Raw genomic sequence first — 18,781 nt, 5'->3', positions numbered from 1 at the left:
ATCCTGAGGCATTGGTTTTGAACTACTTTTATATAACAATCCCACTGCATAAATATTACACTGCCTCTTTGAATGTGCCTGCTGATATATGTAACTTTTAAAGCCACCCAAATGAAAGTGGCTATAATAGGCCTCATACTAACTATCAAGATATATCACAACCCCTGTGATCTCTAGGTGTCCATCACTGGAATAATCTGACCACTATGGATAAATACCATGAGGGGTCTTCAAGCACCAGGAAGACCAGCACCTTAATCATGGCTAATCCCTGGTAGCTAGACATGTCTTGGGGGGACAAAGGAATGGACACATCACCCCAATTAGCAGAAGCTCTAGCTTTAAAACCCTGTCATTAGGAGTCCATAACCTTCCTATCACTCAGCATAGCCTCTCCTTGATGCAGTGTTACAATTTGTCACTTTTATGCACAGTAATCTTGTGGTCTGGTAGTATGCATACATGCTCAGAGCTATACTGTAATAATATGTGTATTTACACACAAACATTACACAGAGTACAGGAAGACAATCCAAATATATCATTTTTGGTGAGGTAAACTGGGCCTGTGCCATGTTGCTTGAGAGTGTATAAACTTACTGGGATGACTTATGTATGATATTCCTTCAAGCATTAATATGAATAAACAGGGAGTGTTGCCCAAGCCACACAGTGCCTGCAAAGGTATGTCAGTATAGTTTGTGGTTGGCATATTGGAATTATACTTTGGAAAGAAACTTGCATTTCAAATACTTTTTCTTTTGGTTAATGAACGGGGAACAGGTACATGGATTATGAATGTCCATATAAATATCAGCTCAGTATGCAGATAGGGTCCCCGGTGTTTTAGTGTAAGATAGCATTTGCAGGTCTTTGCTGCTAGACAGCGGAGCATTAACCGTTATCTCGGCACAAGCACTACCATTAAGCCTGGAACAATAAGACCTGGGTCAAGGATGAAGTTGAATGACAGCTCGGGATGAATATAATTTGCAAGGAAGCGATAAAAAGGGGTCTTGTACTCACACTAAAAAGCAGAATAATAATTTTTTTCACCAGGTTGTCGGCTCCAACATATTTCCATTCTTCGCTCCATTTTCGAGCGAAGGGGTCAGATATAAAAGAGGACAATGACCAAGACGGCGAGATTGATGGTGAGAATGAACAGGCCAGCGGAATCTCGACTAAATCAAAGCCATTCACCGTTAATGAAAATAAGAGAGAGACCACACTGTAAATCATCTTATGGTTTAACATATTAGTGATAATGAATTCACGCTGCCACGTTTAACCTTAGTTTTGCAATTCATTATATTTGAGATTAACAAGGGAGGGAACTTAAGTGAACTGTCTGCAGGGAATTACAGCTGGGGCCTCATTGTCAATCAAGGATTGTGTTTCGATGTCTTTCATTAGGGTTGGAGGAATTAAATAAGACTTTCTTTTAATGGCGAATGGCTCTCCTATTTAACGCTCCTCTTGCTCTCCCAAGATGGTTAACTCTTCATTACCCAAATTAAAGGCATCCATCTCTGTTGGCTCCTGCCACATTGCCATGACCTCTACCTGTCAAAACTTTCATGTAAGCACTTGAGTGATGGATGATACCCCCGAACCCCGTTGTCAAAATTATCCAGTGACTGTCCAACCCTCTCTGATCCATTCAATCCATCTCCCCAGGCTACCTGCCACCAGCCACTGTGTAACAATGAAGCCGAGGTGCTAATTTACTCTCATAGAAATTAGAAACTACCTTTTAATTATATGCCTGGGAGTGTTCTAAGAGTTCACAAGGATCACCCTGAAAGCTTTTAGCTCCACATTGTGGGGGCTGATCATTTATATTCTTCAAATGTTTTATTTCAGGGGTCGTTCGACATACTTAGGACCGGAGGGAATTTGTCACACCATCAAGAACGGGAAAGAAAGAAACTTTTGGCATCATTTGAAGGTCACTGCTGTTGTTTAAAGAAGCGATAAGTTAATGCAGCAAAATATTTACGTTCATCTGTTTGATTAAAAAGTTTTAGGACAGATAATTGAATTTAGTTGTCAATAGGGACTTGATGACTGAAATACAAACCCTAATATATGCAGCTCGGGCTCTGATCAATAGATAGAAAAAAAATGTGGTTGTTACTGGTTCCACTCTGGAATTGCATCATGTTGAACTGTTTATAGAGACTCTTTGTCAACAAAGGAAGCAGAGTTGTCTGAACTTCTTCCCAGTTTTTTTCCCTCTCTATTTGCATCACCTTCAGACACATGTAAATATTCAAACACATGCCACACGTCATACATAAAACATGATATAAGTGGTCCCATTCTTGTCTGACCTCTTGTGCTCCCGCTTCTTTCCAAGACAGATGTAGATAACACTCCAGACACACCTCACTTCCTGAGAGGAGAGTTATGGCTTCCTGCAAGAGGCACAGCCATCCCCTGGAGTCCTGAGGAGTTAGACAGCTACCTATGGAGAGGGCACATCTCTGACTTGTAGACCTGCTCTGAGGCTTCTCCTCTCACTTTGAGATCCTCCATGTACCTGTCAAAGGGTCAAAAGGGTACGTTCACTGTAGACAAGAGGACTGTGTTTGTGTTTCTGGGTGTGTTGTTGTGTGTGTGTGCGTGCATGTACATGTGTGACCCCACCCCCACCCAAGCTGTGACAGATGCCAGGCTGTTTATGTGTGAGGTGTGGGAATGCTTTGCGGGCAGGTGGGTAGATATGCATGTATTTGCGAGCGCATGTGTGTAGGGAGGTGTGTGCGTGTGGTTTGCTGTGGTTGGGTTTGAGCAGCGGTAGTATAATGTGAGAAACTGCACTTGTCAGAGTGTGCAGACATGCATGTGAATTTATTTGCGCACGTGTCAGTACCTTCACACACTTCATCTAACTGTACAAGGAGTCAAATGAGAACTTGTTGCCAGGCTCTGTAGAAAAAAAAATGAACCCCAAAACTGCTGTCCATAACCAGAGCACAACAGATGGGGAGCTGCTGTTCTCGCAGCCAAGCAAATGATGAGCTAATTGTAGTGAACGAGGTGACCAAAGTTGGTCATATCTTATTCAGGATTATGACTCAATCCTAGAAGCTTGTGGCACTTAGGCAATTATTCAATCAAAGAGAGGATGTGTCAATAGAAGTCGACAAGAGATTAATTATAAGTCAGGGATGGGTTCAGCTCTTTGTTTTTCCTGGTCTTCTGTCACGGTAGTGGCAAAAATGAGAGCTGATGGGTGAGTGACAGCTCTAGTGAAGCAGGAATAATCACAGTGGTATAGTTAACACAAACTCCCTTTAGCACGGACTGAGATCAATTCAGTGCTGTCCTTGATTAAAATGTTTAATTAGCTGTATTAAAGTGGAATATGAATCTTAGGAACACAGAAACATTCTTGAGTGAAGGAAATAATTATTTGATCCCCTGCTAAATTTGTAAGGTTGCCCAATTTTAAAGAAATGAACATCTTTAAGTTTTTATCATAGTTTGATTTTAATAGGGACAGACAGAATATCAACCACAAATCCAGAAAAAACACACACAAATAAAGTATTTTATTCTCAAACAAAACATGGCTTAGTACTTGGTGGCAAAACTTTATTTGGCAAGCACAGCGACGAGACATTTCTTGTAATTGGCACTAGGTTTGCGTCTCAGGAGGGACTTTGGCCCAATCTTCTTTACAGAAAGTCCTTCATGTTTCCTGACTATTTGTAGGCCTTTCGAAGTTTCAGCACACTCCACAGATTGTCTCTAGGACTGAGGTCTGGAGACTGGCTAAGCCACTCCATGACCTGCTCCATAATGTGCATCTTGTCTGGCTGAGCGAAGGAGATTCTTGTCTGAGATTTTATGGTACATGGCCCAGTTCATTGGTCCCTCAGTGCAGTGAAGTTGTCCTGTACCCTTTGCAGTTTACACCTGCATGCTTGACTGTCTGGATGCAGTTCTTTAAGTCACACGCAGCATTTCTCTTCTTTCAAACACAGCAGGTCAAGTAACTTCAAGTACATCCGACCACATAACTTTCACAAAAGCCTTTGCCGAATCATTTAGATGTTCACTGGCAAAGACGGGTTTGTACCCTGTATCTTCTTGAGCAGAGGAACCTTGTACGGACTGCAAAACATCATTTATTATGGCGTAGTGTGTTAAAAATGGTTTTCTTGGTGACTGTGGTCCCAACTGTTTATCATCCTTAAATCACAAGGCAGGATCTTGCATCGTGAGGTCCAGACCACGGGTTATTGGTTGTTGATGGTCATTTTGTATTTCTTCCATTTCTGAATAATCATCTCAACAGTTGTCACCTTCTCACTTAGTTTCTTGCTGATGGCCTTGTAGCCCATTGTGCATGTCTACAGTCTTATTCCTGACATCCTTTGACAGCTCTTTAGTCTTCCTCGTGATCGTGGATAGGTTGGAATAGAAGAAACTGATACGGTGGACAGATGTGTTTTATACACATAATAAGTGAGCTCAGGAGTATCTGTTATTGATTGATTGATTGCAATCTGTGTGCCACATGGACACAGCCAATCTGTGGTAGTCTGGCTACGTTGTAGGGAATCGAATACTTATTTCACTCAATGACATACAAATCAGTTAATAAATTTTATGTAACATGTCTATCTATTAAAATCAAACTAGCATAAAAATTAGAGACCATTCATTTCTTTGGAAGTGAGCAAACCTACAAATTCAGCAGGATATCAAATAATTATTCCCCTTACTGTAACTTGAGGCCTTTAGTATAAGCTAAAGCTAACTTTTTTCTGTATCTACAGCCCTCGTTGGTGGCTTAGGTAATATAACACAATGCAAATATATAGCTGCACATGGGAATGTGTGTGTATGTGTGCCTCTACAAGCTCTTCAACAGCTATAGGAGATTAAACAGGCCAATAGAAGGTCTATGAGTCACTCAGCCAATCCTTAGTAACCTGCCATTACTGCCATTATTCATAGAAAACTGTACAGGGATAAAAAGCACTGGGAAATTTTCTCTTTGTTATCTGCCAACAGGTTCAAACGAATAACTGTCATCTCTTAATGTATATGCCCTTTCAAGTTTGAGGGAGTGACCAGTATCTTGACATCTCAGAGACTGCAGCGATGATTTATAAATCAGACCGTCCACAACTTCTCACCTTCAAACACATAACCCGAGGAAATGATAAATTTCAGCAAAAAGTTGTGCAAAGATTTGTTTGTGTTTTACTTCCTTTGTTGAAATATGTAGTTACAAGTTGTTAAATTAGTTTTAAACAAAGATTATTTAATCTTTTTCATCTTTCAAATATCAGTCATCAAAACATTTCAGTCCTCTAATCAGCCTTTGTTCCAGAGAGGATTGAGACAGTGCGACTGAAGCGTCATGTATCCCGATTCCTCGGGATTCCCCTCCATGTGTTTTATCGAGTCCTGCTGTTTTATTTGGCTGACGGGGAACAGGATGTGAGATTTACACCAGCAGAGACAAACAGGAGCAAGCTGAGACACAAAGATGGATTTGGTGGTTAACTCCCCGATCGTGTCATCAGAGAAGAGAGATAAATGGTGAGAGGAAAATAAGCGAGGGGAAGCGGACTATTTTTCCTAAAGCTCCACGGAAGTTTCTAATTATATCCACTCTGAGACCTGCAACCTCCATTGAGACACTGAACCACCCACTGACACATTTTCGACACCAGATATATGCACATACACACACCCTTACTAAGACCTGACCTTCGCTGGCTTTGTAGTCCCTTCTGAGTAAGAACCAAATTAAAGAGAGGAAAATACAGCCATCTCTCTTTGCTGCTGTTAAAGACCACTAATCTCTTATTTAAAGTGACATTAATATGCAGCAAGTTTTCACACTAACATACTTCTGTCACTAAAAAAAAGTGATGGGAGAAAGGGAATACAAGAGGAGGGAAGATGTGTATGTGTGCATGTGCATGCGTGTGAGGTTGATTGAGGGCAAGGGCTGTCAAGCCTTGTAATATGGAAGCTAAGCCACAGAGCCCCCAGCCCCAGGCGGGCAGATGGTAGGGTGGGCAGTGAGGGGCGAGGGTCCACTATCTCTAATTCTCAGCTGTACTTGTAAGATATGCACTATGTATAAAATGTGCTGGCAAAGATCCATGTCCTTCAACTCCCTATGTACCCCTGTTGGCTCCACCCTAGCCAGCTGTGTCTGTGTGAGCTCACTGGGCTCTGACAGCAGGGATCAAAACAACATGTGAACCTGCCACGACACGGACCACCATCAAAACAAGCGAGCACCCACGACAAGTCTCCCATATCTACATCACAAGAGTTGAGGTGTGTTAAGAGCGGCGCCGGGACTTCTGTGTGTGTTTGTGTCTCCATCAAACACGACGATGGCTAATGCATTAGTCAGTGATTGTATCACACTGGGATGTTGCTGAGCACAATTAGCTCTTTGAGCTGCAGTGGAAGCAAAACGTGAGCCGACACGAACCACAGAGCTTTGTATTCAGATCAAGGGAAAACTCAAAGCTCCACCAAAACTTTGTTACCTTTTTCTTTGTGTGTGTGAAAGTGAGTAGACACACTTACAGAAGCACGCCTCACAAAGACAGTGAGAGCATGATAGACTGACAAAGTGAGTAAGTGGAAGAATATGAAAAGAAGATGAAAGTATGTGCGTATCCCTGCTGATGTTACCATTCAGTCCGCACGGTCCAAAGACAGGAAATGTGTGCCTTCCTGTTTGATCATGTTAAAACAGAAGAAACATAAAAATAGACAGGACAGTAGAAATATTTAACATGCCTGCTTACTTTTAAGTGAACAGGTGAACTTAATAAAGAGGCCCCATTGTGGAACTAGTTCATTTTGTGGGTATAAAAACAGGGTGGGGGATAAAAGAATAATATGGAAAGAAAAATGAGGAAAACATCAAAGCAGATGACAGCTCAATCAATTCATAAATGCCTCTGGACAACTGCAAACCGAGGATTAAATTAAAGAGGCCTGCCTGAAGTACCTAAATACATTTACCACATCAAAATCTCTTATTAACAAATTTAATTCAGCCAATTATAAGGGAGAGATTGTGATGACTTAAAGAGAAAAAGACATACTACACTGCAGGCTTCCCCTCATCTCTCACGCGAGCGCGTGCATGCACATGTCACACTTGAACTATGTTCTCTTGGCAGCGAGGTATTGTCTGTAGTATTTGTGGGTGACTGGAACAGATAATCAGTTGTTTAGCTGTCCTCTTCTTCCCACAGGAAAGCGCTGACAGCTTTAGGCCATCACTTAGGTCACGTATTAGAGGCTGTATTATCATGGTGTCTGCACAAACACATACACACACAGACCCGCATTCGCGGCCATATACACACTCAAAATGATCCCCTGTGTGGCAGCTATAGCAGATGGAGTCCTGAGTGACATGTCCTGGCAGAGGAAGGTTACATCATGTAAATAATGTGATACTCTGCCAGACTTTAATGACATTAGAATTAATTCCAACTCTGTGTTTTATGCCCCACACATACACCCAGTCAAACACACGCGCGCACACACAGAGACCTCATTCAGTTGTTTACTATGCTCGTTTGCATCTGTAAACCTCAGCTGGCTTTGAAATTACATTTCTGGTCGTTATAAAGTTGATTATGACATTTTAACTTAATGTATTCTAAGGTTCAGAATACTTACTTGCTAAGTGAAGTTTTTTTTTTGGAGATATTCTCCACTTTACAGTGCAGCTCTGCTAACCATATGCTGTTTAAAACTGATTATTAGATTTGATTAATGTGTATCATGCACAATTACTGGAATATAATTGAACACAGTGGTCGCTTTTGGCACTGCTCCCTGACAGTGGACATGTGCCGACACGACTGAGGGAGTTAAAAAGGCCAAGCAGCTGCCGAGACAGACGTGACTTCTGCTCGAGCCAGAAAAAATGTAATATGTTCAAACTATATTTCACTGTATTGTTTACTTTGAAGCCCCCAGATGTTGTGAACATGTGGATGTTTTATATGGTAGTTAACAGCAGGTCACGCTTGGACTTCCACTCCCTCAGAAACAATTAATAAACTATAAACAGTCTAATGTCCCCTCCCCTGAGCATTAGGTTCATACTGCTTCCGTGCAGAGAAGAAAGGCGGTGAAAATTTGCTTTCAGTTCACTGGGGGGGGGATTTCTTTTAACTTTTTACAACTTCTCTGCTGCGGAGCTGTTGCTGTTCATTTGACCAGCACTTAGGGGACGGTACAGTGAGAGCAAACTGATGATGTGGCTGAACTCCATGACTCCATGTTTCTCCCGGCTGTTTTTGTTTGCTGCTGTACACAGACACCTTATCCAAAGTGTAAGCGTATTTTGTTTCAAGTGAGGCTTGTTCTGACATGATGCAAGTAAATATATCTGTTGTCTGGTGGCGTCTGATCTGATTAGTGTGCCATGAAAGGCTCCATTGAGCGCAGGAATCTGGTTTATGCAACATGTCCAATTATAAATGTATAAATGGATGACTGGATTTCGGCTTTGAAGGCAGATGGAAAATTCATTACACCAAACAAGCCTTAAAAGGAAAACATGGAAAAGTCTAGCTTTTGTTTATGCTTTTCTGGTTTGAGCTTCACCTGTCCTTAAGGATGAATGCATTAAACATTTGTTTTACTGTAGAGGAACTGAGCAAAAGCTTATCAATTTTTTAAACAAACCCCCTTTGCAAATATTAAATAAATCTGTATCAATAGAATTTTATGCATAGGACAGATTGTGTAGGTTGGATTAAGTCATCACAGTCCCTGGGAGCTAGCATTCTCAGTTTCATCATCACAGATGGCTTATCCCTTACCCGGGATCCTCTAGCAGGGGTTCAGGGGTCACCCTGCCATCAGAGGAAGCCATCACTGAGTAGCTGACCCCTCCTCTAGCCCCCACCTTTCATCTGTTTTTCTGATTAGTTTACCCATGTGACAGATAGCAACTCAAAATGAAACACCCCATGGACACCCTCCTGGATTTTTATATATATATATATATATATATATATATATATATATATATATAGGTGTTTCACACAACTCACAGGCTGAACAATATATATATATATATTGTTCAGCCTGTGAGTTGAGGTGGACGGCCTTGTCTTGGTAGGTTTACAGTTGTGCCATACTCCTTCCATTTCTGAATGATCGCTTGAACAGTGCTCTGTGGGATGTTCAAGGCTTGGGAAATCTTTTTGTAGCCTAAGCCTGCTTTAAATTTCTCAATAACTTTATCCCTGACCTGTCTGGTGTGTTCTTTGGACTTCATGGTGTTGTTGCTCCCAATATTCTCTTAGACAACCTCTGAGGCCGTCACAGAGCAGCTGTATTTGTACTGACATTAGATCACACACAGGTGCACTCTATAGGTCATTAGCACTCATCAGGCAATGTCTATGGGCAACTGACTGCACTCAGACCAAAGGGGGCTGAATAATTACGCACACCCCACTTTGCAGTTATTTATTTGTAAAAACTGTTTGGAATCATGTAGGATTTTCATTCCACTTCTCACGTGTGCACCACTTTGTGTTGGTCTTTCACGTGGAATTCCAATAAAATTGATTCATGTTTGTGGCTGTAATGTGACAAAATGTGGGAAAAGTTCAAGGGGGCCGAATACTTTTGCAAGCCACTGTATATATATATATATATATATATATATATATATATATATATATATATATATAAAAGATAGGGTTAAATTTAAAAACTGTACCTTTGAGTTAAAATATATATTTATAATTTTAATAAATGACAAATTAAAAAGGCATGAACATTTTTTTTGTATCGAAAAAATACCGAACCGTGACACCAAAGTATCGAACCGAACCGTGAATTTTGTGTATCGTTGCACCCCTAATATATATATATATATATTAGGGGTGCAACGATACACAAAATTATAAATATATATTTTAACTCAAAAGTACAGTTTTTAAATTTAACCCTAACCCTTGTGCGTGTTTTTTATTTTGACAGCGAATGCGCACCTGCGGACTTATGTGCAGCCCTGGTTATTTAGCTCGTCATATTGCAGCCACAGAAATTATTTTGTCCATGAAACCATAAAGCTGCACTTTCTTTTTGCCTTATAGTCTGATTTGTCATAACTTCTCCGTTTTGTGGTAAGCTTTTCTTTGGCTGTCACTTCTTCACCCTGACCTGTCTTGTTTGGCTCAGCAGAACTGAAATGCTTTTACACACTCACTCACATAAGCTCAGCGATTCTCTGCGCGATCAACCTCTCACATGTTTAAGCTGCGGGAGATTTCACTTGTCATGTTTGCATAGTGAGCTAACGATTAATAAGACGATGTCAGAGGAATTGGTGCGCAAATTATCATCACTCACAGATCAGTGCTGTCGCTCTCTATACACAGTTCGCACGATTGCAAAGTGAAAGCAAAAAAACAAGCGCAAATTCAAACGCGATTTCAATATGTCACATATTGACAGTGGCTCACCGATGCCAATGACATAATTACCCAGCTACATTTCTGAAAGAATGCAAAAGCATTGACATATATTTTTCCTTCCTACAATAGCCCGACGGGCAGGGTAGCCCGACTGAAAAAATCGCTAGCCCCAGGACGTCAGGCTAGCGATATTGCAAGCCCTGTATCTGATTGAGGAATCACTCATCTTTGGAAAAGAGAGTTTATTACAGAGAAATGGCTCTTTCCAAAATAAAAGCTATACTATCCGCTTCTTCTGGGCTATATTCTCAGCAGCATAAGGAGAATCATGTGCTAACAGCTGTCTAAATGACTCGGCTAAAGTTAGTAGCATGCTTGTTGTTTTTGTCTTTGCACTAGGATGATGTCGGCGTAAATGTGCAGTCATATTCGTTGTGTTCCCACTAGTGCTTTCAGGTTAATCTCGTTGAAATGACCTTAACACCACAACACGGCAAATTTCCGTTAACGAGCTACCGCCGATCGCCCCGTGCATGGGGCTAGACGGCTAACACGTTAACGAGCTAACTGCGCTAACACACTAGTTCCCACCCATGTAATTGAGCATTGCATGGCACATCCAACATACTGTTTTACTTTAGTCCATGACTCGCTTACCTTCAGGGTCATACGTCACATGAAAACCAAAATAATTCCAAACGCCAGATCTGAATGAGGGTGGGGGAGGTGCCCTGCGCTCTTCCTTCTGACTATGCTGTCTGTGTGGAGCACTCAGTGGATCTGCGCTCGACAGTGCAGCCTAGGCGGAGTAGTCGAACGCAGATTCACTGAGCGCTCCACACAGACAGCATCGTCAGAAGGAAAGTTGATAAAATAAATTACAAATGTTGTATTGTTCGATACATATGCGTACCGAACCGAAAGCACTGTATCGAACGGTTCAATATCGACACACACACACATTCTGCTAGTGAATGCACTTTCAATTACAAGAAGAAGAGAGTTGAGCCTTTAAATGTTCACGACTCGCAGCCCAGGGCTCTGCTCTGTTGGGTTCTAGAGAGCAAATCCATCCACTTGCCTTCAGCTGCATATCAGGTGTCCTCTAGCTTGTCTCTCACACGTGATTGGTGCGTATCTACCCCGCAGCCACAAATGGGGCTCTGCTAAATGCAATGGCATCCAGTACTCATTCAGTCTTGACATTATGTAATGGACAGCTAGCAGAGGCTCAAACAAAACTTCACAGTCTGTACATCTGTACGTGGTTGCTGTGTTTATAAGTAGAATTAAAGCATTCTCCTTTACGCTTATTCTATACAGTAACATTTCTCTATAATAAATGCCTGTTTTTGTTTGGACTTTGCACAGGTTGTAGTCTATGTTCTCTATCGTACATGAGGTAGTCTGTTTGAAAGAGCTTATTATATTTGAAGGATGTCACATTGTCAAGTTCATGACTTGAACATTAAGCCCTGGTCTTAACCCACTGTGGAGGAGTGACAAAAATGAAGTGCAGCATGGGTCTAAAGGTGCTCTTTAGACAACAGGTACCAGCGTAAGGGCTGATTTGAAGATTTCCCTTCGCCATACACTTAGAGAAGTGTAGGCTGCATGTTGATGCAGTCATCAGGGGGTGATTTGGCTGATATACGAGGAGACCTATTGCTCATCAGAAAGCTATCCACCATGCTGATTGAGTCATATGTAGAGCCGCTGGGATAATTTGTCACAGGCCTGCCAGGTCAATGGACTTTGATTGGAACACGGTATGAACTCGAGGATTTCCACTGAGTTGAGTACTCTCACACACTCTCTCAGTCTCAAGATCTTTTCTCACCGTCATATCACATCTTTTATTATTTTTTTTGTTCTTTATTTCTAAGTTTTCTGAGTTGCACTGTTGCCTTGTTCCTTTTTGTTTCTTCCTTTGAAAAACTTACTTTAAAATCTCAACATCTCCTCTCTGGTGTCTGTATTTTTCCAGCCTCTTTTCTCTTTGCCTCTTTTTTTTCCCTGGCCTCAGCCTGGGGCCCTCTGCTTGTTGAAAGGTAACAGAATCTTCCGGAATGACCCGCTTGAAATCGCTGGGTTGATTTACTGATGTTTCTGTCAGGGAGAAGCACACAGCACAGGACTGTATCCCCCACACTCCACAAAACTAGAGGTGTCAATTACAGTAAAGATCTATGAAAAGGGAAACAAAAAAAAGAGTGGTCCATGATCCAGACTGAACTGTTAAATGTGACAAAAAAAGGAGATCAGCAGACATACATTTCCAGAAACCTTGTCTGAAGCACCTGTTCATTTTGTGGTTAAGCCTGAAACATTAAAACATGTGGCTTAACTGGGGAGCTAGCTGTAACTCTGCCAAAGGCTTGAATATACAAGTTCAGCTGTGCACTGTAACTTTTAGCACTTCACAGTGAAAATCATAGCCTTCGCACTTCTAAGCTGAGCAGTGCAGTTCCCCTTCATTACCTTTCTCCAGGAAAAAAGAAAGAAAGAGAGGTTTGAAAGCAGGGAGAAAGAAATGATGTGAACTTGAATAACTGAAGAAGAAGAAGCATGGCAAAATACCTGCAGTGACTTTCAAAAAACCACAAGATCTTTCATCTGACTGTTTTGGCATTGCCAGGTGGGAGACTCTGTACTGACCATAACATAGGTATGCCTAATCCTCTTTCATCTGCAATATCACACAATGGGAGTATCTGTCCGAGTGAAGAGGGAGATTCATGCAGACATAAAAGGCCGACGAGGGAGTGTTGCATGTCTGTACCAACATTGTCCTGGTCCTTATTATTCTTTGCACATAGCTGTAAGTCTAAACAAGACCAGCTTCCTGAGGAGGACTGCTGTGCACTCTCTGCACTCACGCTGGCCATGGTGTTGTTCTGCTCCAGTGTGTATGTGAGCGAGTATGTGTTTGTATGTGTGCAAGGAGGCTGCACCGTTAAGATGACCCTGCTTTCATTCTATAGGGGCTTTCACTCGGCAAGAGCTCAGCCCCTGTAAAGAGTGAGACTGTGCTGGTGCCTCTCTTAGCCTCTCTTTCTTGTGCAGACGTCTCTTCTCTTTCATTCTCTCTCTCTCTCTCTCTTTCTCTCTCTCTGCAGCAGCAGCTTGAGTACTTCCAGCTGCCGACATTGGATACCACCTCCTCCACACACGCAAACTCTCAAAATGGACATACACAGGTACAAACTGGGCCAGTATAGAGCGCATGTACCAAGACTTCCCTCTACATATATGCATTTGCTGAAATGCCTAGAGTTTCTAATTGTGTCTGCATTTTTTAGCCCATATTGTTGTGTGTTTATGTAATCGGTCTATGTGTGCATGCAGACAAATCAGCCTCGTCTGCATCCTCCGTCTGTGTCCACAGAGGCTGTGATGTACCATGGATAGCTGACCAAGGAAAGACACCCCACCTTGCAATGTGCTGCTTTAGCTTCTCAACATAAGAAAAACTCCAGCAAAGGAAAACAAACGAAGCAGAGAAGACAAACGTCAAATGTGACCTGCTAGAAACTTTGAAACAAACAGATGTACACACTCCTCATCCCGCAAGCAGTTCCTCTGTAGCAGCACTATGTCTGTCAGTTCTTTCATCATGTTATGAAATAAGAAGAGAGCACAAGAGGAACTTGTTGCTGGGCTATAAGACCAAAGCAGCCCAGAGAAAAAATGGTAATGCAAGCAAGAGCAGCGGCAGGGGTCTGCCGGGGTGTAACCATAGCTGCTAAACTCGCATTCAGGCCTTTTCCAGAGCAGGGCTCAGAGTATGCAGACGACCCAGGGGCTAGAGACTTAGGGAGGACTTTAAGCTTCTTTGTCAAGCTCCTCGGAGCTCAGTCGACTGCTGTGAAGAGGCCGAAGCATGCAGCTGTCTAGCAACAAGAAACCACTCATACCACACATACTGGCCTGTGGTTAAGGAGTGCGAGTAGGAAAGTGTACGTGGTTCATATTGTGTGACTCAACATGTGGGTCTGAATTTGTGAAAGTGCACCGCTGATGAGTATCACACCAGGTGAGACATGTGTTTAGAAGGCTGATAACATGCTTTTAATATTTAGATTTCAGACTTTATAACACAAGTGTAACACCAAATACACAGTTTGTCTATGAAAACATGCAAATGTAAAGAATCGCTTTGCATTTTATGAACACATCACATCTCCATTTGTGTCATTAAAACTACGCTTAACGTGTAAGTAATGAATCAAACACCTATTCAAAGAAAGACACCCAGTTAAACTGTCTAACTCAGCCTACTAATGCCTGATTTAGAGAGGTAGGTACACTTAAGAACTTAAGCAATTTCACATGGAATAAGGATGGTGGATTCTGTCTTCTGTCACAACGCTTAAATTGCCTTTAAAGTGGGATTTCCGTATGGCTGCTACAGGCAAAAGGGATGACAACAGCCAGCAATAACTCTTTTAGTGTCCATGTAGACATGTATTAGTTTTATTTTGATATGAAAAACAGTGAAACTAATTGATCATGAGCCTTCTTTTCTGGCAATTGTAACGGCCAATATATTATAAAATTGTAGAGGCAGTATAGCAGTGACAGTGATTTATCAGTATATGAGGTCTACAGTGTTTCTTATAGGCCTCATCTACATAAAGTACGGTCCTTACAACGAACACATCAATATGCATGACTCATTCTCGAGTCCTGTGAGATGTGGCGCAGACAGAGCCACAGACATTGGACAACACAGCAAACCTAAGCGCTGTCTTTCAATGACAGTATTATCAGTGAAACTAACACCCTCTTTGGAATGCCACAAACCTGCCTGGAGACATGGAGCAGCTAGTTTTATGAAGCCCATCCCTGCACTGCCCCAAATGAGCCATGGTGAATTCTCCACCGCCAGTCAATCCCTGGGGAGGCAGTCAAGAAAACCCTATTATATTTGGGGGCAGGCACCGCTCAAACTGACAGCAACTGCTGCGACAGCAAAGCTCGCGGAAAGAGGGAGAGAGAGGGAGGTATGTTCACCATCTCTACGTGACAACAGGCTAAATTGCTCACAAGTTGGTCTCATTTGCTTTGCATGGCGATTGCGCACACAGAACAATGCACTTTGCAGTTAAAGATGAACAAACCTTCTGAATTATGCTAACAGCCCAGAGTGCTCGGGCTCCCTCGTCTTACAAGTGCTTCATCAGTTTCGCACAAAACCCAAAGTAAAAATCGAACCATAAATACAAATTAAGCTTTGCTCTTAAAAACAGCTGCTAAATTTATTTGAGTGCTATATGATTAGCTAACTAAAAAAAGCTACGTTCATTAAGTTGCACTTTTCCAGATGTCTCTCTACGCTCAAACCATTGGGCTCCCCATTGTATGCGTCTGCAATTTAAGATCAGTTATTAATTTTATAGTCCACTTAAAATAGCCGCACCTGTAATTAGAATCTTAAATTGTAAACTGTGCACATGCTTGTGTGCGTGCATACACACACACACACGCACACAGAGAAAACCACAAACTGGTCATGGAATATAACCAAAGCAGGGAAATTACCGCAGCGCATACGTCTGGAAGTCCCTTCTCTGTGAAATGCGTATGAAGCATTAAAGCAACAGCAAAAAAAGTAGCATGAACAGAGTGGAAGCTTGGGAGGACGTGAGTCCACAAGTGCTGGTTTCAATCTGAGGGATAACATGGAAAAGGTCAAGTCTGAGTCGGCAGATCACACATAATCACCTCCCACACAATGCTGCTGCCCTATTCCACAGAAGCCTCCTGATGAGAAGAGTAGATAGACAGACAGGAAGAGGCTGACAGATATAGGGCAGTGGAGGGAGAGAGAGAGAAGGAAGGAAGGAGAGGAAGAAAGGCCCAAATAAAGGAGAATGAGGCATTATCATTCCGAGCATCAACCAAATAGCAGATGGGCAGCTTGTCTGTCTTGGGCTGCGAAGGAGTGGCATGTGACCCTGTTCACCCCAGGCCTAATGAAAGATTGACTGACTGACTCACCTCACTACGCCAGCGTGTATGTATGCTCGACCAAATATTATTGGATGCAGGGCCTGGAAATGATCTAGGAGCTTAGAGAGGGAGGAAAAAACGAACATTGCAGAACAGTGACTGAAGGCAGGGCCACAAAGTGAACTAATCTGAAAATGAACAGTGGTTCTGTGTTACGGGCAGACCACAGCGCAGTGAACTGAAAATAAGTGCAGTTGTGCCATGCTTTGACATGCAACTGAACACAAGGCTGCGGAGTAATGTTGAAGCTTATTTCAAATCACAGTCTGTGATTTAAAAACTACAGAAAAGGAAAAAAGAGTACTTGGAGAAAAACTGGAATTGCACAAGTTATTTTACTGTGTTTAGAATTACACAAAAAAAACATATTGCAGGTAATTCTTTCTGTGACTATGATTGAATGGAAAATCAGAACTGTGCACTCTCTCAAGCCCAAACCAAGTGTATACTGAGCAACCTTGGTTATGTATAAATCATCTGTACATGCAATAAAGTTTGAATGGCTAATGCTTGCTTTGTGCTTCTACAAGTATCACACAATTAATGTTATCCTGGAGGTCAAACAGGAAAGATAAGTGGCTAACCTCAACTGAATGCAAATAGCCCACATGCATACGAGGTGAGCTACTGACAGGAAAGGACTCATTTAAGTGCCTTATGAAAGGGACATTTCTAGAGAGAAAGGTGCAAAAACACAGTTGTTCAGTGTAGTAATTAATTGTTACTTCCACGGTCTCTGGTTCTATATTCTTTATCACAATAGCATAAAACGGCAGCATTACTGCAATAATTCAGGTTTTAAATAATGTTCACTGAATGAATTAGGTTCTCCAAATCAGGTGTGTGCAGCTTAAATCATGTCAAAATTAATAATGAATTCCCACAGACATTAAGACCGGTGACTCTTTTTGGCATATCCAATTAGTTCTTCAGTGTCGTCCGGGTGCCTTTATAGTGTCAATCAGCAGGCAGTAAACATTGTCTTTCAGCAGCAGTCTACCTCAGGGGCACTGCCTTTAAACAACAAAGTCAGCTCTTTGATACCTCCCCTTCTCACCTTTCAGCACAGCCATCCCCAGACGTAAAAGCACACCTTCCCATAAAACACCGCCACAAAACACTAATACACCCTCTTTTTCGACTTTACAGCCTCTCGTCACACAATTACCCATGATCACACAATCAGCATTTCTTTTTACGACTCAGACCTGAGCTGAGTGTATGTATTTTGAGAGAGCGCAAGCAAGCGAGTGAGGGTCCGGATGGGGTTTGTGTAGGGAAAAAAAAAAAAGAGGCATATTTATATACAGACGGACAAGCTCACATAGATGCAGACAGGGAGCTGAGCAGACACATGCACCCAAGCACACACAAACGGATCTTCCCCTCTGCCTGCTGTCTCTCTCTGTGGCCTTTCTCTCCTTGCCCTTAGCTGTTTCCCAGATTCCAGATGACGTCCTGACAGGAGGGCTGAGTGACTGGAGGTGAAGCTGTGTGATGACAGACCAGGGCCTTTATCAGTGACCAGCACACTGCCGGCTTGCTATTTGAAGATTAACTGGCAGATTGAAACCCAAAACTGCTCTCATTCCTGCTTGACTCCCTGCCTCTTTACATATTTTCCCCTTTTTTTACTCTTTTCTTTTTTTTTTCCTTTTAACCCCTAGCTCACTGGCTGTAGGAACTCACAGGGTTTAATGTAATTGGCCTATTTCCTGCATATGAAGTTCCCGGTTTGTTGTAATTGACTTGGTCTTTTATTGGCTGTGAGACAGGTTAAATGGGAACCAAATGGAGAGGCAACACAGGAAGCTTAGGCCCAGGCTATCTGATACTCATCAAATCAGTCAACCTGGATGCAGAACAGCAAAGTGCTGAGAATGTGGCCGCAGTGATTAGCAGCTGCATAAGGATTAGTAAGGTAGTAACATCTTGGCATATGTTAGTCAATCTTGGCAGTGAGTGATGTTGTTAAGGCGTAGTCTGTCCCACAATATGGCACTAGTTTACTGTGCAGAGGAGGATATTTTCAGCTCTTTTTCCACGTGGAGCTATTTATTGCTTATGGGCAAAGCTGAAATCTTATCAGCCAAGGATGTCAAGATCAACTTCCTTTTTTTAAAAAAAAAAAAATATATATATCTATATTTGATTATGTTATTTTGTAGCTTCAGCCGATGCAGTCTCTCTGCTGTTTCCTCTCAGCGGAGAAGAGGCATGGAGATAACCTTATTCAGCTTGTTTCATCAAAACATCTCATGCCACAGTAAATGACATTCAACAAAGCTGATCTTCTGCTCTTTGATGTTTGC

The 18,781-nt window shown here is 42.0% G+C and overlaps 1 long non-coding RNA gene across 1 annotated transcript; it reads left to right on the top strand.

The window, feature by feature from the left end:
* The first annotated feature begins 2,314 nt into the window (after positions 1–2,314).
* LOC146552461 (uncharacterized) lies at positions 2,315–16,920 on the top strand. The gene is made up of 3 exons (XR_014889889.1): positions 2,315–2,564; positions 13,574–13,654; positions 13,803–16,920. It is a non-coding gene; the product is annotated as an uncharacterized LOC146552461 (long non-coding RNA).
* Positions 16,921–18,781: the final 1,861 nt, after the last annotated feature.

This window comes from Mchenga conophoros, linkage group LG19 (genome assembly GCF_057382185.1).
Source record: "Mchenga conophoros isolate Kocher_MC1m ecotype Shallow Benthic linkage group LG19, M_conophoros_male_GT1.1, whole genome shotgun sequence".
NCBI classification, from domain to species: Eukaryota; Metazoa; Chordata; class Actinopteri; order Cichliformes; family Cichlidae; genus Mchenga; species Mchenga conophoros.
Note: the sequence above shows the minus strand (reverse complement) of the source record. Positions and strands in the feature narration are given on the sequence as shown.